The 22,071-nt window shown below is 40.2% G+C and overlaps 1 protein-coding gene across 1 annotated transcript in view; it reads left to right on the forward strand.

Annotated features, from left to right (window-relative positions):
• The first annotated feature begins 484 nt into the window (after positions 1-484).
• Positions 485-22,071, forward strand: part of LOC127006991 (glutamate-gated chloride channel-like) — a 91,371-nt gene continuing 69,784 nt past the window's right edge. The window contains exon 1 of the mRNA XM_050877451.1: positions 485-536. The gene's annotated coding sequence lies outside the window, so the exon portion shown is untranslated. The remainder of the gene's footprint in view (positions 537-22,071) is intronic.

Here is a 22,071-nt window from a genome sequence, read left to right on the forward strand (position 1 = left end):
TTTACTCTATTCTTAAACACTTTAAAGGCTTTCGTACGAGTCGTGGGCATTTCCAGGGTGTAGTTGTATGACCCAGGTGGTAGTGTGGCCATTTGTCTGCACCATGAACCCAATCAATTTCTTTTCGTCCTCCAGAACTTGATGTGATAGGCAGAAGATACGCTCAACATTCATTCTAACTTCAGTGCTGTTGTATAAATGAATGTACAAGGGGTGGAAGTTCATACATGCATCGGTGTATGAGCGATGTATGAATGTATGAATGTTTGTTCGTACGTATATTTGTGCACGGTGCTCTCCGCTATCCCCCCTCCCAAAGACCGAGGCAATGGTATTCTGAATATTGAGCATTTGTTTGGACTTTGAACTACACGGTTGACTGGGAACGTGCAGTGGTGGTGGTGGTGGTGGTGGTGGTGGTATTCTTGTTGTTGCTCTTGTTCTTGTTCTTCTTGTTTTTCTTCTTCTTCTTTTTCTTAGTGGCGGCGGCGGCGGTAGTGGTGGTGGTAACGATCGTAGCGGTGGTGGTGGTTAAGGTAATTGTTGTTGTTTTTGTTGTTGTTGTTGTTGATGATGGTGATAGTGGTTGTGTGTCTTGGTTGTGTTTCTAGCATACACAGCCTTTCCTCGTCTCATTTTCGTTCCTTATCTATTCTTATATATACCTTTCCTTAACTACTCCCTAATCTCACGTTATCTCTTACCTTCAATAATTATCTCCTTACGTTTCCTTGCCTTTCCTCGTCTCGTTTTTGTTCTTTACCTATTCTTCTACTTGACTTTCCCTACCTATTCTTAATCTAACGTTACCTCTCCTTACCTTTAATTATCTCCTTACCTTTCATCAACTTTCCCTCGTCTCATTATCGTATGTCCTTATCTCTTTACCTATTACCTATTCTTATATATACCTTTCCTTAATTATTCTTAATCTAACGTTACCTCTCCTTACCTTCAATTATCTCCTTACCTCTCATCAACTTTCCCTCGTCTCATTATCGTATGTCATTATCTCTTTACCTATTACCTACTCTTATACTCAACTTTCCTTAACTTTTCCCTAATCTAACGTTACCTCTCCTTACCTTCAATTATCTTCTTGCCTTTCATCAACTTTTCTTATCATCGTGTCATTATCTCTTTACCAATTACCTATTTTTTACTTACCTTTCCTTAACTGTACTCTGATCTCACCTTACCTCTCCTTACCTTCAATTATCTCCTTACCTTTCATCAACTCTCCTCGTCTCATTTTTTCACCCCTCCCCTCACTTCTTTTTACCTGGCCTTACCTTTTTCTAATCTCCGTACCTTCCCTCACCTCCCTAGCGACCTTATCACACCTCTTAACCTTTTCCATACCTTTCCCAATCCCTTCTTACCTTCCCTTACCTTGCTTCCTGTCTTAATACCTGTCCTTCCCTTTTTTCTAATCTCCTAACCTTTCCTTACCTTTCCTCACCTCTTTAGCGACCTTATCACACCGCTTAACCTTTTCCATACCTTTCCCAGTCCCTTCTTACCTTCCCTTACCTTGCTTCCTGTCTTAATACCTGTCCTTCCCTTTTTTCTAATCTCCTAACCTTTCCTTACCTTTCCTCACCTCTTTAGCGACCTTATCACACCGCTTAACCTTTTCCATACCTTTCCCAATCCCTTCTTACCTTCCCTTATCTTGCGGCCTGTCTCAATACCTGTCCTTCCCTTTTTTCTAATCTCCTAACCTTTCCTTACCTTCCCTCACCTCTTTAGCGCCACCTTAACACAGCTATTTACCTTAAGCTACCCCTAATTAATTTCCCCTTTTCTGATCTAGTTAACTTTACCTTCCCTAATTACCTGTCCCTCTGTTTACCTTCCGCCTCCCTTACCTGGCCTGAGTTGCCTTGCCTTAATTATTTTTAACTTTCCACACTTTTTTTTTTTTCTTCCGTTACGCTTCGTCACACTTTCCACGGAGGCTCAGAATGGCGTGGCGTGTATTGTTAAGGGCCGGGACTTTGAGCCTTGTTGTTGTTGTTGGGGGTGGTGGTGGTGATGATGGTCTTGTTGTTGTTGTTGTTGTTATAATCGACTCCTATCTCTTACTTTATCTTCTTCGTCCTCTGCTACTACTACTACTACTACTACTACTACTACTACTACTACTACTACTACTACTACTACTACTACTACTACTACTACTACTACTACTACTATTACCACTACTACTACTACTACTACTACTACTACTACTACTACTACAACCATCACCACCACCACCACCATTATTAGTATTAGTATTAGTATTATTACTATTATTATTATTATTACTTGCATGTGTATTAAAAGTCATATCATTATCCTTATCATACAGAACGCAGTCATTAACGTCAACCAGAGAGCTCCCCGCGGGCGTATTAGGTAATGCGATATGTCAGTCAGTGCGCAGGAAAAGTGATTAACTCAGTCAGTCAGTCAGTCAGTTAATAGTTCAGTTTGTCAGTCAGTAAGTCAATCAGTAGGTAAGTTAGTCAGTCAGTCAGTCAGTTAGTAGTTCAGTTTGTCAGTCAGTAAGTCAGTCAGTAGGTCAGTCAGGTACTAGGTCAGTTAGTCAGCCAGTCATTTAGCCAGTCAGTTAGAAGTCCAGTTTGTCAGTCAGTAAATCAGTCCGCCAGACAGTAAGCCATTCAGTCAATAGGCCAGCTACTTAGTCGGTCAGTCAGTCAGTTAGTTAGTCAGCCAGTAGTCAGTCAGTCAGTTAGTCAGCCAGTCAGTCAGTTAGTCGGTTAGCCAGCTAGTCAATTCGCCACTTAGCCAATCAACCAGTCCCTCAGTCAGCCAGTCAGTCATTTAGTCAATCAGTCACTCAGTCACTCAGTCAATCACTCGGCCAGCTAGCCAGCCAGTCACTCACTCACTCACTCAGTCATTCAGTAAACCAGTCAGTCAGTCAGTGGGGAAGTCAGTCATCCAGTCACTCAGTCCCTCACTCACCCAGTCAGTCAGTCAGTCAGTAAGGGCGTGTGTCGTGGTCATCTCCCCCCCTCCCCCGTACTAACCTGTCACCCAGTAATGCAGGAAGGTCCCCAAACACATATATTTCGTCTTCCTCGAGTTCCACCGCTCGCTCGGGGTTTAGAAGAGATTCACCTTCGCCCGGCTCGCCTCAGGATGGTACGTTCCCTTCCCTTCCTCTTACTTTCCTTCCCTCTTTCTTTCCTCTTCTCCAAGGTTACGTTCTCTCCGTTTCGTTCCTTCTTTACCTTTCTCTTTCTTTCCTCTTCCCGTTTTCCCTCTTTTCCCATTCTCTTCTTTCCTCTTCCCGTTTTTCCTCTTTTCTTTTCTTCGTATGTTCTCTCATTTTCTTATCTTCTTTTCCTCTTCTTTCCTCTTTTTATCTTTTTCTTCCTTTTTGTTTCCTCTTCTCTCCGCATGTTCTCTCGACACTTCTTACTTTTTTCCTCTTTTTTCCTCTTTTCCTCACTTTTTAGCTTTTTCCTCTTCTTTTATGTTATGTTCTCTTTTCCAGTTCTTCTTACCTCCTCCTTCTCCTCCTCCTATTCTTCCTCCTAATCTTCTCTTCCTCTTCCTTTCCCTCGTCTTCTTTTCCAGTCCCTTTGTTTGTCTTGTTTAGTTATCCTTCTCTTCTTGCACCTCTCTCTCTCTCTCTCTCTCTCTCTCTCTCTCTCTCTCTCTCTCTCTCTCTCTCTCTCTCTCTCTCTCTCTCTCTCTCTCTCTCTCTCTCTCTCTCTCTCTTTTTACTCTGTCCTTGACCTCCTCCTCCTCCTCCTCCTTCTTTTATTGCATTTCGCTTTCTTGTTTCTTCCCTCCTTCTTACCTTCTAATTCTCTTTCTTTCTTCCATACTCCTCCTCCTCTTCCTCTTCCTCCTCCTCCTCCTGTTGTCCCTTCGTTCTTAAACCTCTCCTCTCCTCCCTTTTTCTCTCCATTTCCTTCTCCTCCTCTTTCTCGTCTGTCAACCACTTCCTTCGTTCTAAATCTTGTTATACGTTTTCCCTTTTTATTCTCTCTTTCTCCTCCTCCTCCTCATTATCGTCCTCCGTGTCTTGTTTCCTTCTCTTCCTCGTCTGTCTCTTATATTCATTCTTTTTCTCTCTCTCATGCTTCTTCTTCTTCGCTTCAGCAATATCTAACTCACCTCGTTTTGTTTCCTCTTCCTCTTCTTCTTCAGCCATTTTCCTCTTCCTCCTCCTCCTCTTCCTCTTTATCGCCCTCTCCTAACTCTAATCTAAGTCTTATATCCACTTTCTCCTTCTCTTCCTTTTCTTTGTCTCTTCTTCCTCCTCCTCTTCCTCCTCCTCCTCCTCCTCCTCCTCATCATCATCATCATATTTGTAACTTTCTCCTATGTCTTATTTCCTCTTTTTTCTTTCTTATTTTTTTCTGTCTCTCTTCCTCCTACTCCTCCCCTTTATCATAATCTCCTAACTCTCTTCTATGTCTTGTTTTCTCTTCCTCCTCCTCCTCCTCTTCTTTGTCTCCCACCCTCCAGCTATTTGTAATTTCTCCGGACTTTCTTCTATTTCCTTTTTCTGATCATTCTTTTATTCTTCTGCGTCTCTCCTCCTTCTCCTCTTCACCAAATTCCAACTCTCTCTCTCCAAAGTCTATTTCCTCTTCCTCTTCCTCTTTTCCTTGTCTCTCATTATTCTCCTCCTTCAAACTCTTTCCTTTTTCCTTCTCCTCGTCGTCTTTTTCTGCATCTGCCTTTCTCTTCCTCCTATTCTTCACTATCTCTTAACTCTCTCCTAAGTCTATTTTCTATTCCTCTTTCTCTTCCTCTTCTTGTCTCATTCTTCTCGTCCTTCAAACTCTTTTCTATTTCTTTTTCTATATCTGCTTCTCTCCTCCTTTCCATTATCTTCTAACTCTCTCTCCTAAGTCTATTTCCTCTACATCCTCTTCTTGTCTCTCATTCTTCTCCTCCTTGAAACTCTTTTCTATTTCTTTTTCTATATCTGCTTCTCTCCTCCTTTCCATCATCTCCTAACTCTCTCTCCTAAGTCTATTTCCTCTTCCTCTTCCTCTTCTTGTCTCTCATTCTTCTCCTCCTTGAAACTCTTTTCTATTTCTTTTTCTATATGTGCTTTTCTCCTCCTTTCCATCATCTCCTAACTCTCTCTCCTAAGTCTCTTTCCTCTACTTCCTCCTTCTCTTCCACCGCGTCCTATAACCTATTCATCGTCCCATCTCCACGGCGACAAGGAGACAGGGCGGATTGGCAGCCTTTCCCTCTCGACAATACTTGATCATAACGCAGACGCCCGAAGCAACATCAGTAGTTTTTGTTGTCCGCCTGGTTAGCGCTGTCAGTCCCCCAGTAAACTGATTCTTCGGTCTCCAATATATAGGATAGGGATTTGTGTGGGACCGGAGGGTGGTGGTGGTGGTGGTATATGCACTGATTGGTTTAGTGATAGTGGTGTTGTCATAGTGTTGGAATTGTGTTAGCATATTGGATTTCTTGGAGGCTTGGTGAAAAGACGTGTGTGTGTGTGTGTGTGTGTGTGTGACAAACAAGAGGAAAGCAGATTGAACAAAATAAAAACGTTCTCTGCAATATGAATTCCTTGTAGTAGTAGTAGTAGTAGTAGTAGTAGTAGTAGTAGTAGTAGTAGTAACCCGAAATTGATCTCTCTTTTGGGCCCTCTTCTAAACTCTTTTATGGGGGCAATATTTAGTGGGCTTTCTTTTTCCCCATAATTACTTTTTGTACCCTTGAATTGCTTCCCTTGCTATAAAAAAAAGCAAACAGTAACAGCAGTAGGTACCCACGGCGCTGTCTTCCTTCCCAGCGTTAATAAACTGCTATTAGGAGAGGAAAACACAAGGAAAAGACACTGTATATTGACGGAGGTTGGTAGAGTGACATTATCCAGCCTCTCGTTTAGATCATATTATGTGCAGCTTTCGCCCCTTAAGCTTACTTGCGGAATGTGAGGATAAATTAAAAAGAGAGCCAGACGCAGCCCTTCAGATGACAAGAGACACTAGATTCAGGTTTCAAGAGTCGCCACAGGGTATCAAACTAGTTCTTTATCCCGTGTATGTATATAAGGGCGTACGTGGCTGGCTCTCCCTCCTCGCTGCCCGGAATAGTTTGTTTATATTGCGTTGTTCAGGGCCGAGAGAGCCGAGGGGGAACGAGGCGGGGCTGGGGTCCACTCGAGTCTGATCCCGCTGTGTTGTATCCTCTGGCCAACAAAAAAGGGCGAGGGGAGCGATCTAATACCTTCCCCCTCAAAGAGAAATAGTGAGATAGATAAATACGAGGGTTTTTTCAATACAGCAAGGGAGGCATCTCAAGGGCAAATAACATAAAATAACACAAAAAAAAGCCCTCCAGTAAAAGAGAAAAGAATGAGAGGCTAGTTGCTGAAGGAGAGGTGTATTGATACTCTCCTCTTGAAGTTATAGGCAGGAGGAAATACAGACTAAGAGAGGCTATTGCAGAGTTTATCAGCGGAAGGGATGAAAGAATGAAGATGCTAGTTAACTCTTGCATAATGGATTTGGATAGCATAGGGATGAACAAGAATAGAAAGTCGTGTGCAGCAAGTAGTTAGCAGGTTCAGATGAAAGAATGAAGATACTGGTTAACTCTTGCATAAGGGATTTGGAGAGTATAGGGATGAGCAAGAGTTGAAAGTTGTGTGCAGCATGCAGTTAACAGGGTCACATGAAAGAATGAAGATGCTGCTTAACTCTTGCATAGGGGATTTGGACGGGATAGGAATGTACAAGAGTAGAAAGTCATGTGCAGCAAGTAGTTAGCAGGTTCACATGAAAGAATGAAGATGCTGGTTAACTCTTGCATAGGGGATTTGGATAGTAGAGGGATGAGCAAGAGTAGAAAGTCGTGTGCAGCATGTAGTCAGCAGGTTCAAATGCAAGAATGAAGATGCTGATTGACTCTTAGATAAGGGATTTGGATGGCATAGGGATGAGTTAGAGCAGAAAGGCGTGTGCAGCTTGTAGTTAGCAGGCTCAGATGAAAGAATGAAGATGGGATGAGCAAGTGTAGAAAGGTGTGTGAGGTATTCAGTTAGCAGGTTCAGATGAAAGAATGAAGATGCTGGTTAACTCATGCATAAGGGATTTGGACAGGATAGGGATGAGCAAGTGTAGAAAGGTGTGTGAGGTATTAAGTCAGCAGTATCAGATGAAAGAATGAAGATGCTGGTTAACTCCTGCATAAGGGATTTGGACAGCATATAGATGAGCTAGAGTAGAAAGTCGTGTGCAGCATGTAGTTAGCAAGTTCAGAAGAGCAGCCAGCATGAACATATCGATAGAAGATAGAAAGAGATGCAACACTGCGGGGAAAATTAAGAAGTCTGTCAGTGAATCAATAAATCCAAGAAGTAAACGTAGAAATAAAGAAATGTGAGAGCGATAAGTGAGTGAAATTCAAAATAACTTAATCCCTTCCCCCGCAAAGCGAAATTGAGAAATATAGATGAGTGAATAAATGCGAGGAGTAAAAATATAAATAAAATGAAGGTATAATATAAAATGGAATAAGCCCTTGGAATTTAATTAGTAGGGACTTTCAAATTTGATTACGTAGACGCCTTGAAAGTGCCCCCAAAGAGAGAGAGAGAGAGAGAGAGAGAGAGAGAGAGAGAGAGAGAGAGGACGAAAATATTAACGAATGACTGAAAGAAATACTGGAAGGGGTGGGAAAATATATATACCTCACAACACACGACAAATATCATATAACTTAGATGATAAACAAGCAGGAATTAATTATTTTTTCGTTTATACTGTTTAGATTATTATTATTATTATTATTATTATTATTATTATTATTATTATTATTATTAGTAGTAGTAGTAGTAGTAGTTTTAGTAGTTTAGGCCAAGAATGTCAGAGAAAAAGAAAAGAAAAAAAAGTTAAAAGAAAATATGAAGAAAAGAAGAAAAGGAAAAGAAAATATGAAGAAAAGAAGAAAAGGAAAAGAAAATATGAAGAAAATAAAGCAGAGAAGATAAAGGAAAGAGAATGACTAAAAGAAAATAAAAAAGGTAAGATTAAGAAAAGACAAAGGAAAAAATGAAGAAAATAAAGAAAAAAGTAAAGCAGAGAAAGAAGTAAAAATAAAAGAAAAATAAAATCCATAGATGAACCACGTATCATTAGTATTAGTATTATTGAATTATCATTATTATTATAGACCAAGAATATCAGAACAAGAAATAAGCACTACTATAAAAAAATACGAAACCTAAACGCTATCAGATCCATGTATATAATAGGCTGTCCAATCCCCTCTACCCCCCTCCCTCCACCAATAAAATAAAATAGAAAACGGAGTGAGTGAGTGGGCTATATACGTATAACTCCTCCATTTTATTACGCCCTTTTATACATTGGTGGTTGGCTACTCAGAAGTTCTCGAATATTACTTCCTTTTGAGGGGAAACTTCTGTATTTTGAAGATGACCTACACTCGGCAAAATGAAATAATACAGGAGAGAGAGAGAGAGAGAGAGAGAGAGAGAGAGAGAGAGAGAGAGAGAGAGAGAGAGAGAGAGAGAGAGAGAGAGAGAGAGAGAGTTTTATGATGGAGGGACGGTAATGGAAGAGGAGGAGGAGGAGGAGGAGGACTGAAGGAAAATAATTATATAAAAAGGAATGATTTTTGCGGTGAATATAATGGATGCAAAATAATTAAAATGGACAAAGAAATAAAGAAGAAGCAAGAAAGAAAGAATAAAAATAAGTGATAACAATAATAATAATAATAATAATAATAATAATAATAATAATAATAATTGGGAGAAAGTAAACGAAAAAGGGAGGAAGGAGAAAATGAGGAAAAGAAAAATCAGAACGAAGGAGAAAAGAGGAAGAGATTTGGTGAAGAACGTGATAGAGAAAGGGTAAAGAAAGAAGGTAAAGAAATAAAGAAAAAGGTAAAAAATAGAGAGAGGAGATAAAGATAGTGATAGAAAGAAGGTAAAAGAGGTAAAGAAAAAGATAAAAGATAGAGAGAGAAGATAAAGAAAGTGAGAGAAAGATTAATGAGAGAGAAGATAAAGAGGTAAAGAAAATATTAAAGATAGAGAGAAAAGATAAAGAAAGTGAGAGAAAGATTAATGAGAGAGAAGATAAAGAGGTAAAGAAAATATTAAAGATAGAGAGAGGAGATAAAGAAAGTGAGAGAAAGATTAATGAGAGAGAAGATAAAGAGGTAAAGAAAATATTAAAGATAGAGAGAAAAGATAAAGAAAGTGATAGAAAGATTAATGAGAGAGAAGATAAAGAGGTAAAGAAAATATTAAAGATAGAGAGAAAGGATAAATATGGAGATAGAAAGAGTAATGAGAGAGAAAGTAAAGAGGTAAAGAAAAGATTAAAGATAGAGAGAATAGATAAAGAAAGTGATAGAGAAAAGGTAAGAAAATATGAAGAAAATAAGATAAAGAAATGATAGAAAGAAAGAGAGAAAGAAATAATTATAACGTGAACTAAAGAAAGGAAAATAGGACTGATGACGTCAAAGGGCATGAAAAAGAGCACGGGAAGAGACTGAAATAAAAAGCAAATCTAAAAAAAAATAAAAAAGTGAGAGAGAGAGAGAGAGAGAGAGAGAGAGAGAGAGAGAGAGAGAGAGAGAGAGAGAGAGAGAGAACAAAGGCCATAGATGAAGTGATTATGTGCTATTTAGGCCACAAAAAAAAAAAAGCTGGATGAATTAGTGCATAGTATTTTTAACGAAGACTTCCTTTTCCCGGAACTGAATGATTGAAAAAAAGAAGAAAAGAAAAGAATAAGCATGTGAGCCAAAAGAAGGAAAATGATGATGATGATGATGATGATATAACAGTATGAAAGAGCACGGGAAGAAATTCAGATAAAAACGAAAGGAAAGCGAAAGAACGAAGGCCTTTCATCTAATGACGGAGTGCTTTTTTAGGCCACAGAAAGAAAAAAAAAGAAAGAAAACAGCGATATGGGAAAAGCGTTAGACAAAAGACGAATAAAAGAAACGAAAGAGGAGGAAGATAAAGGAGAAAAGAGGGAAAAAGAAAATATGAAGAAGAGAAATTAAAACGTGCATAATAGTTAATGAATAAGACTTGCCTTTACGAGAGTGAGAAGAGACTTAGAACCAACTGATCAAAAAGAAGAAAAGAAAAGAAAAGAATTACCATGTGAACTAAAGGAAAGAAAAGCTTATAGATGATTTAACACCTGAAATAAAACAACACTCAGTCAGTCAGTTAGTCAGTCCATCGCTCAGTCAGCCAGTCAGTCGCTCAATCAGTCAGTCATGAAATAAACAACATGCATGAAGTCGCTCAGTCAGTCAGTTAATCAGTGAGTCAGTCAATCAGTCAATCACTCAGTCAGCCAGTCAGTCGCTTTTTCAGTTAGTTAATTAGTGAGTCAGTTAATTTTTCAGTCATTTAGGTAATCAAACCATCACTCAGTCAGCCAGTCAGTCAGTGAGTCAGTCAATCAATCAGTCACGAAGTCAGCCAGTCAGTCGCTTTTTCAGTTAGTTAATTAGTGAGGCAGTTAATTTTTCAGTCATTTAGGCAATCAAACCATCACTCAGTCAGCCAGTCAGTCAGTTATTTAGTCGGTCAGTCAGTCAAATCAATCAATCACTCAGTCAATCACTCAGTCACCCAATAGTCAGTCAGTAGGCGAATCAGTCAGTCAGTCGCTCAGTCAATCAGGTAATCAGTTAGTCACTCGGCCAATCAGTCAATCACCCAATCACCCAGTCAGTCACTCATCAAATCGGTTTCAACGTCAGTCAGTCTGTCATGAAATAAAACCACCTAGATTCTTGTAAAGCGATATTTTTTAACGGAACAAAACCCGCCTTTCCCGAGGGTGTGAAAGGCCTGAAACATATTGACGGCGAAAATGGATTGGTCGTGTGAACTGGACGAGGGAAAAGAGGATAAAGGGGAGCTTAGAATGAAAATAGAGGAGGAGAAAGAAGAAGAGGAGTGAGAGGTAAAGGAAGAAGAAGAAGGAGAGGGGGACAGTTATACAGAAAAAGGAGAGGAAGGAGGTGAGGAGAAGAGGAGAAGGAGAAGAAGAAAAGATAAAGTTGAAGAAAAATAAAGAAGAAAAAGCAGAAGAGAGAATAAGAAAAATAAGAAGAGAAAGAAAGCGAAGGAAAGAAGAGAAAAAAGAAGAAAAGAAAGACGAAGAAAAAGAATGAAGAAGAGAAAGGAGAGAAGAAGTAGAAAAATGTAAAGAAGAAAGAGAGGAAAATAAAAATACATAAAATAAGAAAAATAAGAGGAGCAGGAAGAGGAGGAGGAGAAGGTAAAAAATGAAAAAAAGAAGGACGACTTATTACAATACGCAATAGTTTTGAAATCTGAAATAACGAAGAAGAATATATTTGCCTGCCTGACACACAGAGAGAAACGGAGACAAAGGAAAAGAAAAATGTGTTCAGTAAAATGGAACTGTTACATGTATTGAAAGAGACGAAGAAGAGGAAGAAGAAGAAGAGGAAAATAATTATGATGCAACAAAATGAAACGGAGAAGGAAGAACTGTTACATGTATTGGAAGAGACGAAGAAGAGGAAGAAGAAGAAGAAGAAGAAGAAGAAGAAGAAGAAGAAGAAGAAGATTATGAAGATGCAGCAAAATAAAACGGAGAAGGAAGAACTGTTACATGTATTGGAAGAGAAGAAGAAGAAGAAGAAAATGAAAAAGAAGAAGAACAAGAAGATATATAACAGGAAAGCATTGGGAGATGGTAAAGGCTGACAGGGAAGAACACTTGTTGACTTAAAAAAAGGAAAACAAAAGAAAAATGAAAAAATCTGAAGAAATAAAAATATCTGACCGTGAAAATGAAGAGGTCAAATATACTGTCGGAAGAAAATAAAAACAAACAGATGATTTAAACAATACGAAAATGTGTGTGGAATCTGATGAAGAGAAAGAGAGAGAGGAAATGAATATGAAGGAATCTAGTTAGTAAAATGAAAAGGTTATAAAAATGCGTGAGAGGAGAAAGACTTAGAGGGAGGATTTGAAGTTATATAAAATGCTTGTGAATTCTGGTGATGAAAGGAAGTAAAAGAAAATGATGGATATAAGAAAAATGACATGAATAAAATGACAAAGGTTGAATATACTGGAGGAAGATAGATAGATAGATAGATAGAGACAGAGAGAGAGAGAGAGAGAGAGAGAGAGAGAGAGAGAGAGAGAGAGTAGCAGAAGAAAAAAAAAAGATAAATGAAATGGAATAAAAGTGAAAAAAAATAGTTGTGTGTAATAAAGGAGAAAAAAACGATTCACAAAAAATCAAAAATAAAAACGTCTTAGTAAGTAACCAACCTCGCCCTTATAGGAAGTGAGATTCACGTACACAAGAAGAAGAAGAAGAAGAAGAGGAGGAGGAGGAGGAGGAGGAGGAAGAAGAAGAAGAGGAGGAGGAGGATAAAGAATATGAAGACTAAACACGAAGATAATTTTGTGGAAAGTGATGGGAGAGAAAATGAAGAGATAATGGCTTGTATAAAGAGGGGATCAGGAGGAGGAGGAGGAGGAGTAGGAGGAGGTGGTGGTGGTGGTGAAGAAATAGGTGGTGAACCGTGAAGGTGAAGGACGTGAAGGAGGAGGAAGAGAAGAAGGAGGAGGAGTAGGAAGAAGAAAAAGAAGATGAAGAAAAAGGAGGAGAAGAAGAAGAAAAATAAGAGTTAAAGAAGATAAAGAAGAAGGAGGAGGAGAAGAAGAAGAACGAGAAAGAATGAAAAGGAGAACAAGGAGGAGGAGGAGAAGGAAGAAGAAGAAAAAGAAGAAGAAGAAGAAGAAGAAGAAGAAAAGGAAAAATAGGAGATCGAAAATGAGAACGAGGAGGAGAAGGAAGAAGAGGAAGAAGAGTAAGAAGGAGATTATCAGTTATGCGCAGCTACATCAGATTTTGTAAGATAGATGTGTCGAAAACAATAGCAGTAGTAGTAGTAGTAGTGGTTTGAACCCCAGCTAGGGCAGTTGCCACACATCCCAACCACCTGTTCACCTTCCCTCTCGGACAGGTAGATAAATGGGTACCTGGGGAAATCCGGGGAAGGTACCTAATCAGTGGTAACCCGGATATCACACCTGTCTCATGTCCAGGTAAATCAGGGGAAATGGGGAAAAAAAGGAAAAAATGGGAAAATGGAAAAAAGGAAAAGAAGGGAAGGACAAGGAAAAAAGAATGTAGAATTGGGAATGTTTTTGTAATGGAAATGGGGGAAAAAGGGAAAGAGGAAAAAGAGAGAAGGGGAAGGACAGGGAAATGAAGAGAATGGGGAAATGGAAGTGTTTTGATTAAGGAAAAGAGCGGAAGGAATAGACCCAGGAAAATGTGAAGGAGATGAGCACTGAGGCCACGCACATCTATAGCTCATACCCTTACACCCACCTTTACCTAACCCTCACCATCACTACCATCATCATCAGTCTGTTTCACTCTCCTTGCTGGACATAGATCTCTCCCAAGCGCTTCCATTCATTTCTGTTATTCTCTAGTTTTCAATCTCGATGCAAATGTCCCACGGTGCCCCTAGTCCCATCACTCTTGGTTAGTCTGCATAAGTTCACTGCAGGACATAGATCTCTTCCAAGCGTGTACATTCGTTTCCATTCGTTATGTTCTTATGTTATGTTGCTGTGTGTTCATCTAGTTCTCAATCTCGATGCAAATGTTCCGTGGAGTTCTTATAATCACATCACTCTTGGTTAGTCTGCATAAGTTCACTGCAGGACATAGATCTCTTCCAAGCGTGTCCATTCGTTTCCATGCGTTATGTTCTTATGTTATGCTGCTGTGTGTTCATCTAGTTCTCAATCTCGATGCAAATGTTCCGTGGAGTTCTTATAGTCACATCACTCTTGGTTAGTCTAAGTTCCCTGCAGGACATAGATCTCTCCCAAGGGTGTACATTCGTTTCCATGCGTTATGTTCTTATGTTATGTTGCTGTGTGTTCATCTAGTTCTCAATCTCGATGCAAATGTTCCGTGGAGTTCTTATAGTCACATCACTCTTGGTTAGTCTGCATAAGTTCACTGCAGGACATAGATCTCTCCCAAGGGTGTACATTCGTTTCCATGCGTTATGTTCTCATGTTATGTTGCGGTGTGTTCATCTAGTTCTCAATCTCGATGCAAATGTTCCGTGGAGTTCTTATAGTCACATCACTTTTGGTTGGTCTAAGTTCACTGCAGGACATAGATCTCTACCAAGCGTGTCCATTCGTTTCCATACGTTATGTTCTTATGTTGCTGTGTGTTCATCTAGTTCTCAATCTCGATGCAAATGTTCCGTGGAGTTCTTATAGTCACATCACTCTTGGTTAATCTAAGTTCACTGCAGGACATAGATCTCTACCAAGGGTGTACATTCGTTTCCATGCGTTATGTTCTTATGTTATGTTGCTGTGTGTTCATCTAGTTCTCAATCTCGATGCAAATATCCCATACAGATCTTAGTCTAATCACTTACTTAAGACCTCTTTTTTGGCAACTCCTCTATACTTTTTTTTATATAGGAGTATTGATTAGCGGGCTTTTATATCCTTTTTTCTGCCCCTGAACTGCTTCCTTTGCTGTAAAAGAAAAATATGTCTCTCCCAAGCGCCTCCATCCGTTTACGTTTTCCTCCAGTTTTCAATCTCGATGTAAATGTCCCGTAGAGGTCTTAGCCACATCACTCCTGGTTAGTGTGGGAAGGGAGAGAGCCTGTACCTGTCCCCCTGTACACAGCCAGCTTAGCGGTATTGTAGGGGAATGGAGAGATAGAGAGAGAGAGAGAGAGAGAGAGAGAGAGAGAGAGAGAGAGAGAGAGAGAGAGAGAGAGAGAGAGAGAGAGAGAGAGAGAGAGAGAGAGAGAGAGAGAGAAACAGCACTACCTCCACCCACCCACACACCCACCCACCCACCCACACACCCACACACACACACACACACTCACACACACACACACACACACACACACACACACACAGCTGGCTTATTGCAATCTAAAAGAAGTGAGAGGAAGAAAGAGAGCCAGTATCCCCCTCCCCACCCCCCCACCCCCACATACACACACACACACACACACACACACACACACACACACACACACACACACACACACGGCTAGCTTATGAGATTGTATGGAAAAGGGTAAAGGAGGACGAGAGACAGCCAGCACCCACTCACACACACGATTGGCTTCTGGCATTGTAGGACTTGTAGATGGTAGGGAAGGAGATCTCTTTGGCACGCTGCTACTAATAGGCCCCTTATGGTACAGTTGCTCCTGTCCACCATGACCTTACTACCATTTTACTACTATTACTACTATTACTGTAACTACTACTTTATTACTACCATTCCGGGATGACCTGACTATATCGCTGTAGCACACAAACATATAATACACTCACACACTTATACATACATACATATATAAATACATGGGGTCTTTTTTTGTTTGTTTTTCTTTCTTTATTGCCTTTGACTGTAAATAATATACATACATACATACACACATACATTCATACACACACATACATACATTCATACACAGATACACCGCACACACACACACACACACACACACACACAGGTGACAGGCGTTAAACCCAGGTGTGCAAATGGCAGGTGCGTAAAGTAATTACCTGCCTTACTCTTCGTTGGCAAGAGAGAGAGAGAGAGAGAGAGAGAGAGAGAGAGAGAGAGAGAGAGAGAGAGAGAGAGAGAGAGAGAGAGAGAGAGAGAGAGAGAGAGAGAGTTGAGCATATGTGTCTAATCCTCTTAGTAAAGGTATGACACGGATTTGTATTGAAAGGTGAATAAAGAGATGAAGAAGAACAGGAAAAAGAACTGAGAGAGAGATATAGAAAGAGAAACAGAGAGAGAGAGAAGGAGAAACATGTGAGAAGAAGGAACAGAAAAATGAGGTGAAGGTTGTATCGCCAAGGGGAGGGACAAGAAGAGAGAAAGAGGGAGAGAGAGAGAGGGAGAGTCTTCAAAAAGGGGAATACCCGTAGGAAGGGATATTGTATTACTTGGAAAAGAGAAGAGAGGAAGAAGGGACATGAATAGCCAGAAGAAGACAAAGGAAACGAAGACAATTAAAAAATGGGAAGGATTATAGAAAGAGAATGGATATAGAAAGGGATAGAGAGAGAGAGAGAGAGAGAGAGAGAGAGAGAGAGAGAGAGAGAGAGAGAGAGAGAGAGAGAGAGAGAGAGAGAGAGAGAGAGAGAGAGAGAGAGAGAGAGAGAGAGAGAGAGAGAGAGTTGAGCAGATGTGTCTTAGAGAGAGAGAGAGAGAGAGAGAGAGAGAGAGAGAGAGAGAGAGAGAGAGAGAGAGAGAGAGAGAGAGAGAGAGAGAGAGAGAGAGAGAGAGAGAGAGAGAGGAGTTACATATGAAGGAAGAAAAACCAAAAGATCACAGAAAAAAAGAAGACTGGAGAAACGGAAAAAGAGGGAAGGAAAAGAAAGAAAGGACAGGGAAGAAGAAGGCGATTGGAAAATGGGAAAAAAGGAAAAGAATGAAGGGAAGGACAGGAAAAAGAAGAATATAAGGAAATGTGAAAAAAAGGAAGTTAAAGAAGGAAAGTACAGGGAAGTTGAAGACGATAGGGAATGGGAGAAAAAAAGGAAAGAAAGGAAAAGGAGAGGAAAAGAATATGGGCATTTGATAAAAGTGATGGACGGGAAAAACGATGACAATGAGGAAATAGGAAAAAAGGAAAGAACAGGAAAAATGAAGATATTGAGAAAAGGAAAAGAAGGAAAGGAGGACCAAAGAAGGACAATGAAGAAACAGGAAAGAAAGGGAGGGAAAAGAAAGGAAATGACAGAAAGAAAGGAAAAAAAGACAGAACAACGAAAAAAGAAGATAATCAGAAAAAGAAAAGAAGGAAAGGAGAACCATAGAAGCACAATAAAGAAACAGGAAAGAAAGGGAAGGAAAAGAAGGAAAAGGACAGAAAGAAAGGAAAAGAAAGACAGAACAAGGAAAATAAAGAATCGAGAAAAAGGAAAAAAGGAAAGGAGAACCAAAGAAAGATAACGAAGAGACAGGAAAGAAAGGGAAGGAAGAGAAGGGAAAGGACAGAAGAAGGAGGGAATTTGGAGGTTTCAGAAGGGGAGGGGAAAGTAAGGGGAAGGAAGGGGGAAAGTGGGTGAACTTAAACCATTGGGGAAACCTTCTTGGGGAAACTTAGGAAAGGGGAAAGGTGTGGGGAGAGAGAGAGAGAGAGAGAGAGAGAGAGAGAGAGAGAGAGAGAGAGAGAGAGAGAGAGAGAGAGAGAGAGAGAGAGAGAGAGAGAGAGAGAGAGAGAGAGAGAGAGAGAGAGAGAGAGAGAGAGAGAGAGAGCGTGTAATAAATAGTGGAAGTTGAACATAGCTGAAAATGAAAAATGAAAATATGAGGAGAAAATAAAGAAAGAGAAGAAGGGGAGGAGGAAAACGAAGAGGAGGAGAAGGGAACACGAGAGAAAATAATAATAAAGCCGTAGGGAATGAAATGAGAGATGGGGCAAGGAAGTGGAGAGGAGGAAGAGGAGGAAGAGGAGGAGGAGGAGGAGAAAGAAGAAGAAATTGAAGAGGAAGAGAAAGGAAAGGAGAGAAAAAACAGACTTAGAAACTTGAATGAAATGGAAGATGGAAGCGAATGGAAAGAAGAGAAGGAAGAGGAGGAGAAGGAGGAATTGGAGGAAGAGGAAGACATGGATAAACTCAAGAGGAAGGGAAAGAGAAGTATATTATAAGCACTTCCTCTCTCTTCTTCCCACTTTCTTCTTCCTCTATCATATTTCCTCCTCCTCCTCCTCCTCCTCCTCCTCCTCCTGCAAATCCTTCTTTTCTTTAAACTTCCTCAAACAAAAAAAAAAATATCTGCAGAAGTTGGTGACGAAATCGTAGAAGAGGAGGAGGAAAAGGAAGAGGAAGAGGAAATAGAAAAAGAAGAGATAGAAAAAGAAGATAAAGACGAAATAGAAGAAGAAGAAGGAGAAGAGGCGTAAGATGATAAGCAGAAGGAGGAGGAGGAGGAGGACGAGGAGGAAAAAGAGGAACAGTAGATAAAGCAAGACGAAGAAAACCACAAACAATAGGAGGAGGAGGAAGAAGAAGAGGAAGAGGAGGAGCAACAGAAGAAGGAAGAAGAAAGGGGAAGGAGGAGGAGGGAAGAGGGGACGGATACCAGGGCTTAAATGATGCGTAGTAAAAGGGGAATTGATGAATGAGGAAGGGGAGACGTAGGCACTTCATTCACCCCATAAAACACACGGATGGTTGCAGTAGTAGTAGTAGCAGTAGTAGTAGTTGTAGTAGTAGTAGTGGTAGTAGTAGTAGAATCATACATTTTTTTACAACAAAGGAGACAGCTCAAGGGCACAAAAAAAGGAAACATTAATGAAAAGAAAAGCCCGCTACTCGCTGCTCCTAATACCTCTTACGTCCTTCCAAAACGCAAAACTTACCACTAAAAAAAGAATAAAATCACTCATATTGAAACGCAAACCAGGAAACTGAAACACGAAGCGAAATACAAAGAAACGTAAGGAAATACAATGAAAACAACAACAACAACAACAACAACGCAACAGTTCCCTCACACAAAGACTGAACGAATGGAAAGAAAAGAAAAAAAAAGAAAAAACTGACCACAAGGACATTGTTAAATCCTTTCAGAAAACTTCCACTTACAACAATAGAGAGAGAGAGAGAGAGAGAGAGAGAGAGAGAGAGAGAGAGAGAGAGAGAGAGAGAGAGAGAGAGAGAGAGAGAGAGAGAGAGAGAGAGAGAGAGAGAGAGAGAGAGAGAGAGATGGGGGGGGGTAGAGGGGGAGGGAAAAACTACCACCACCACCACCACCACCACCCTCATTATCGTTCCTTCATGAATAGTAATGTCCGTGTTGAACCAGATAAGAGCCCCTCCACACACACACACACACACACACACACACACACACACACACTGAAGCGGCTTATAGTCTCTCCCCCTCTCCGTGGTCGCCAGTATAAGCCCTGACTGACTGACTGACTGGCTGGCTGTTGGTAAGCCTGTGTTGTTTACTCTGAGCGGAGCCTCGTATGTGTGTGGGGAATGGTGTTATGATGCAGTGCTTGTTGCTTAGAGATTCATATTCCAGAGGTTTGTTTATTTTTGTATTTCTTTATTCATTGCTGTTTTGACTTACACGATTTTATGATTGGATAATATTAAGACCTTCCTGAGCTATTTCTTTGACCTAATTTATTATTTTCTCATTTATCTATTTATTGGTGTTTTGTATGATTTCATGACTATATAAAGAGTATGAAAACCCTTTCCTGAGGTATCAATTAGATCTTGTTTATTGTTTATTTTTTATTAGACAGTAAGGAATTTGGTGTGCCCAATTATATTATTTTTTTTTATTTTGATTTTTTTTGGTGTTATTTCCGCCTGAGTTAGCCAGACATGTTTCCTATTTATATTATTTTTTTTACTAATTGTTTTCTACCTTCTCCCTGCGCTGTAAATGTCATGGTGTATATTTCCAGACAAATTTTTTTTTCATTGTTTAACTCTACGGTATTTACACTTCACATTTTACTTAACGTGACATTTAACTTGACATTTGCTTGTGTATATATATATATTCCCATCCTCTATCATCCTGTACAATTCCTTTCTATTTCGGTGTATATCTTGGTGTGTATATCCTTCTCTCTTTATCTATCTATCAATCTATCTATCTATCTCTTGTCTGACCATGGGAGTTACGGCGTCATAATGGAACCTCCCACTCGATCCATTCATCCTCTCTCTCTGTCTCTGCCTCGCCGGGTTTCATGCCATTGAGAGCGTTAAGTGTTTGCTCGGAGATGCGGTGACGACGAGGGGGAGCCTGCACGTCAATCCACTAGACTGCACTCAAGGCAAATGGTTCGACTCGCCTGTGTGTCCGTGTGTGTTCAGTCTATAGGGAGTTAGGACAGGCGCCCTTCAGTCCACCGGTGTGAGGCTTCGTGGGATGCTGGATACTCTTTCTTTTTCTCTTTTCCTGTATTCTTTCGTACTTCTTACTTCTCTTGTTATTCTAATCTCCCTTTGTTCTTCTTTTCTTGCCTTTCTTCCTCCTCCTCCTTCTCCTCCTCCTCCTCCTCCTCCTCCTTTGGTCATCTTAAAACATACCCCGTACAGTGTCGACCGAGGAGATGAGTGGGGAGGAGATGAGTTGGCCAGCATCCACTCATCTCCCTTTATTTCCCTGTCTTCTCCTCATCTCCACCTCTCAGCTCCGTTTCTTTTCCTCATCTCCCATCATCGCCCTCATCTCCACTCATCTCCTTTCACCTCCCTTTCTTTCCCTCATCTTTCCATCATCCAAAAGAGAGGATGGATCGGATGGAGAGGTTCCTTTACTATGTTCGTTTCATTCAGTTTCTTGATGCTCATAATAAATAAAAAAACACAGATCTCTTTACATAAAAAAAACATATATATACCTGTAAGAGACATGTAAAATAGTAAAGTATGTTCACGTTCTTTGATGACGACCTGTGTTAAAGAAAATATGTGGGAGTTACGGAGCAAAGAAGAGAAATAAAAAATAGAATTGTTAAAGTATATAGATGGGTAATGGGAGGTGAGGTTAGGTTAGGTTAGGTTCGGATACGACAGGCTAGGTTACGTTAGATTAGGTTAGGTTAGGTTAGGTTAGGTTAGCAGTGCCGTATGTTAGGTTAGGATACGATAGGGTAGGTTACGTTAGGTTAGGATAGGTTACGTTAGGTTAGGATAGGTTAGGTTAGGTTAGCAGTGCCGTATGTTAGGTTAGGATACGATAGGGTAGGTTACGTTAGGTTAGGATAGGTTAGGTTAGGTTAGCAGTGCCGTATGTTAGGTTAGGATACGATAGGCTAGGTTACGTTAAGTTAGGATAGGTTAGGTTAAGTAAGGTAAGGTAAGGTAAGTATAGGTAAGGTTTGCAGTGCCGTATGTTAGGTTAGGATACGATAGGCTAGGTTACGTTAGGTTAGGTTAGGTTAGGTTAGGTTAGGTTAGGTAAGGTTAGGTTAGGTTAGGTTAGGTTAGCAGTGCCGTATGTTAGGTTAGGATACGATAGGCTAGGTTACGTTAGGTTAGGTTAGGTTAGGTTAGGTTAGCAGTGCCGTATGTTAGGTTAGGATACAATAGACTAGGTTACGTTAGGTTAGGTTAGGTTAGGATACGATAAGCTAGGTTACGTTAGGTTAGGATAGGTTAGGTTAGGTTAGGTAAGGTTAGGTTAGGTTAGGTTAGGTTAGCAGTGCCGTATGTTAGGTTAGGATACGATAGGCTAGGTTACGTCTGGTTAGGATAGGTTAGGTTAGGTTAGGTTAGCAGTGCCGTATGTTAGGTTAGGATACAATAGACTAGGTTACGTTAGGTTAGGTTAGGTTAGGTTAGGTTAGGTTAGGTTAGGTTAGCAGTGCCGTATGTTAGGTTATTATACAATAGACTAGGTTACGTTAGGTTAGGTTAGGTTAGGTTAGGTTAGGTTAGCAGTGCCGTATGTTAGGTTAGGATACAATAGACTAGGTTACGTTAGGATAGGTTAGGTTAGGTTAGGTTAGGTTAGGTTAGGTTAGCAGTGCCGTATGTTAGGTTAGGATACGATAGGCTAGGTTATGTTAGGATAGGTTAGGTTAGGTTAGGTAAGGTTAGGTTAGGTTAAGTTAGCAGTGCCGCATGTTAGGTTAGGATACAATAGACTAGGTTACGTTTGGTTAGGATAGGTAAGGTAAGGTAAGGTAAGGTTAGGTTAGGTTAGCAGTGCCGTATGTTAGGTTAGGATACGATAGGCTAGGTTACGTTAGGTTAGGATATGTTAGGTGAGGTTAGGTAAGGTTAGGTTAGGTTAGGTTAGCAGTGCCGTATGTTAGGTTAGGATACAATAGACTAGGTTACGTTTGGTTTGGATAGGTAAGTTAAGGTAAGGTTAGGTTAGGTTAGGTTAGCAGTGCCGTATGTTAGGTTAGGATACGATAGGCTAGGTTACGTTAGGTTAGGATAGGTTAGGTTAGGTTAGGTAAGGTTAGGTTAGGTTAGGTTAG

This window comes from Eriocheir sinensis, chromosome 34, assembly GCF_024679095.1.
Source record: "Eriocheir sinensis breed Jianghai 21 chromosome 34, ASM2467909v1, whole genome shotgun sequence".
NCBI classification, from domain to species: Eukaryota; Metazoa; Arthropoda; class Malacostraca; order Decapoda; family Varunidae; genus Eriocheir; species Eriocheir sinensis.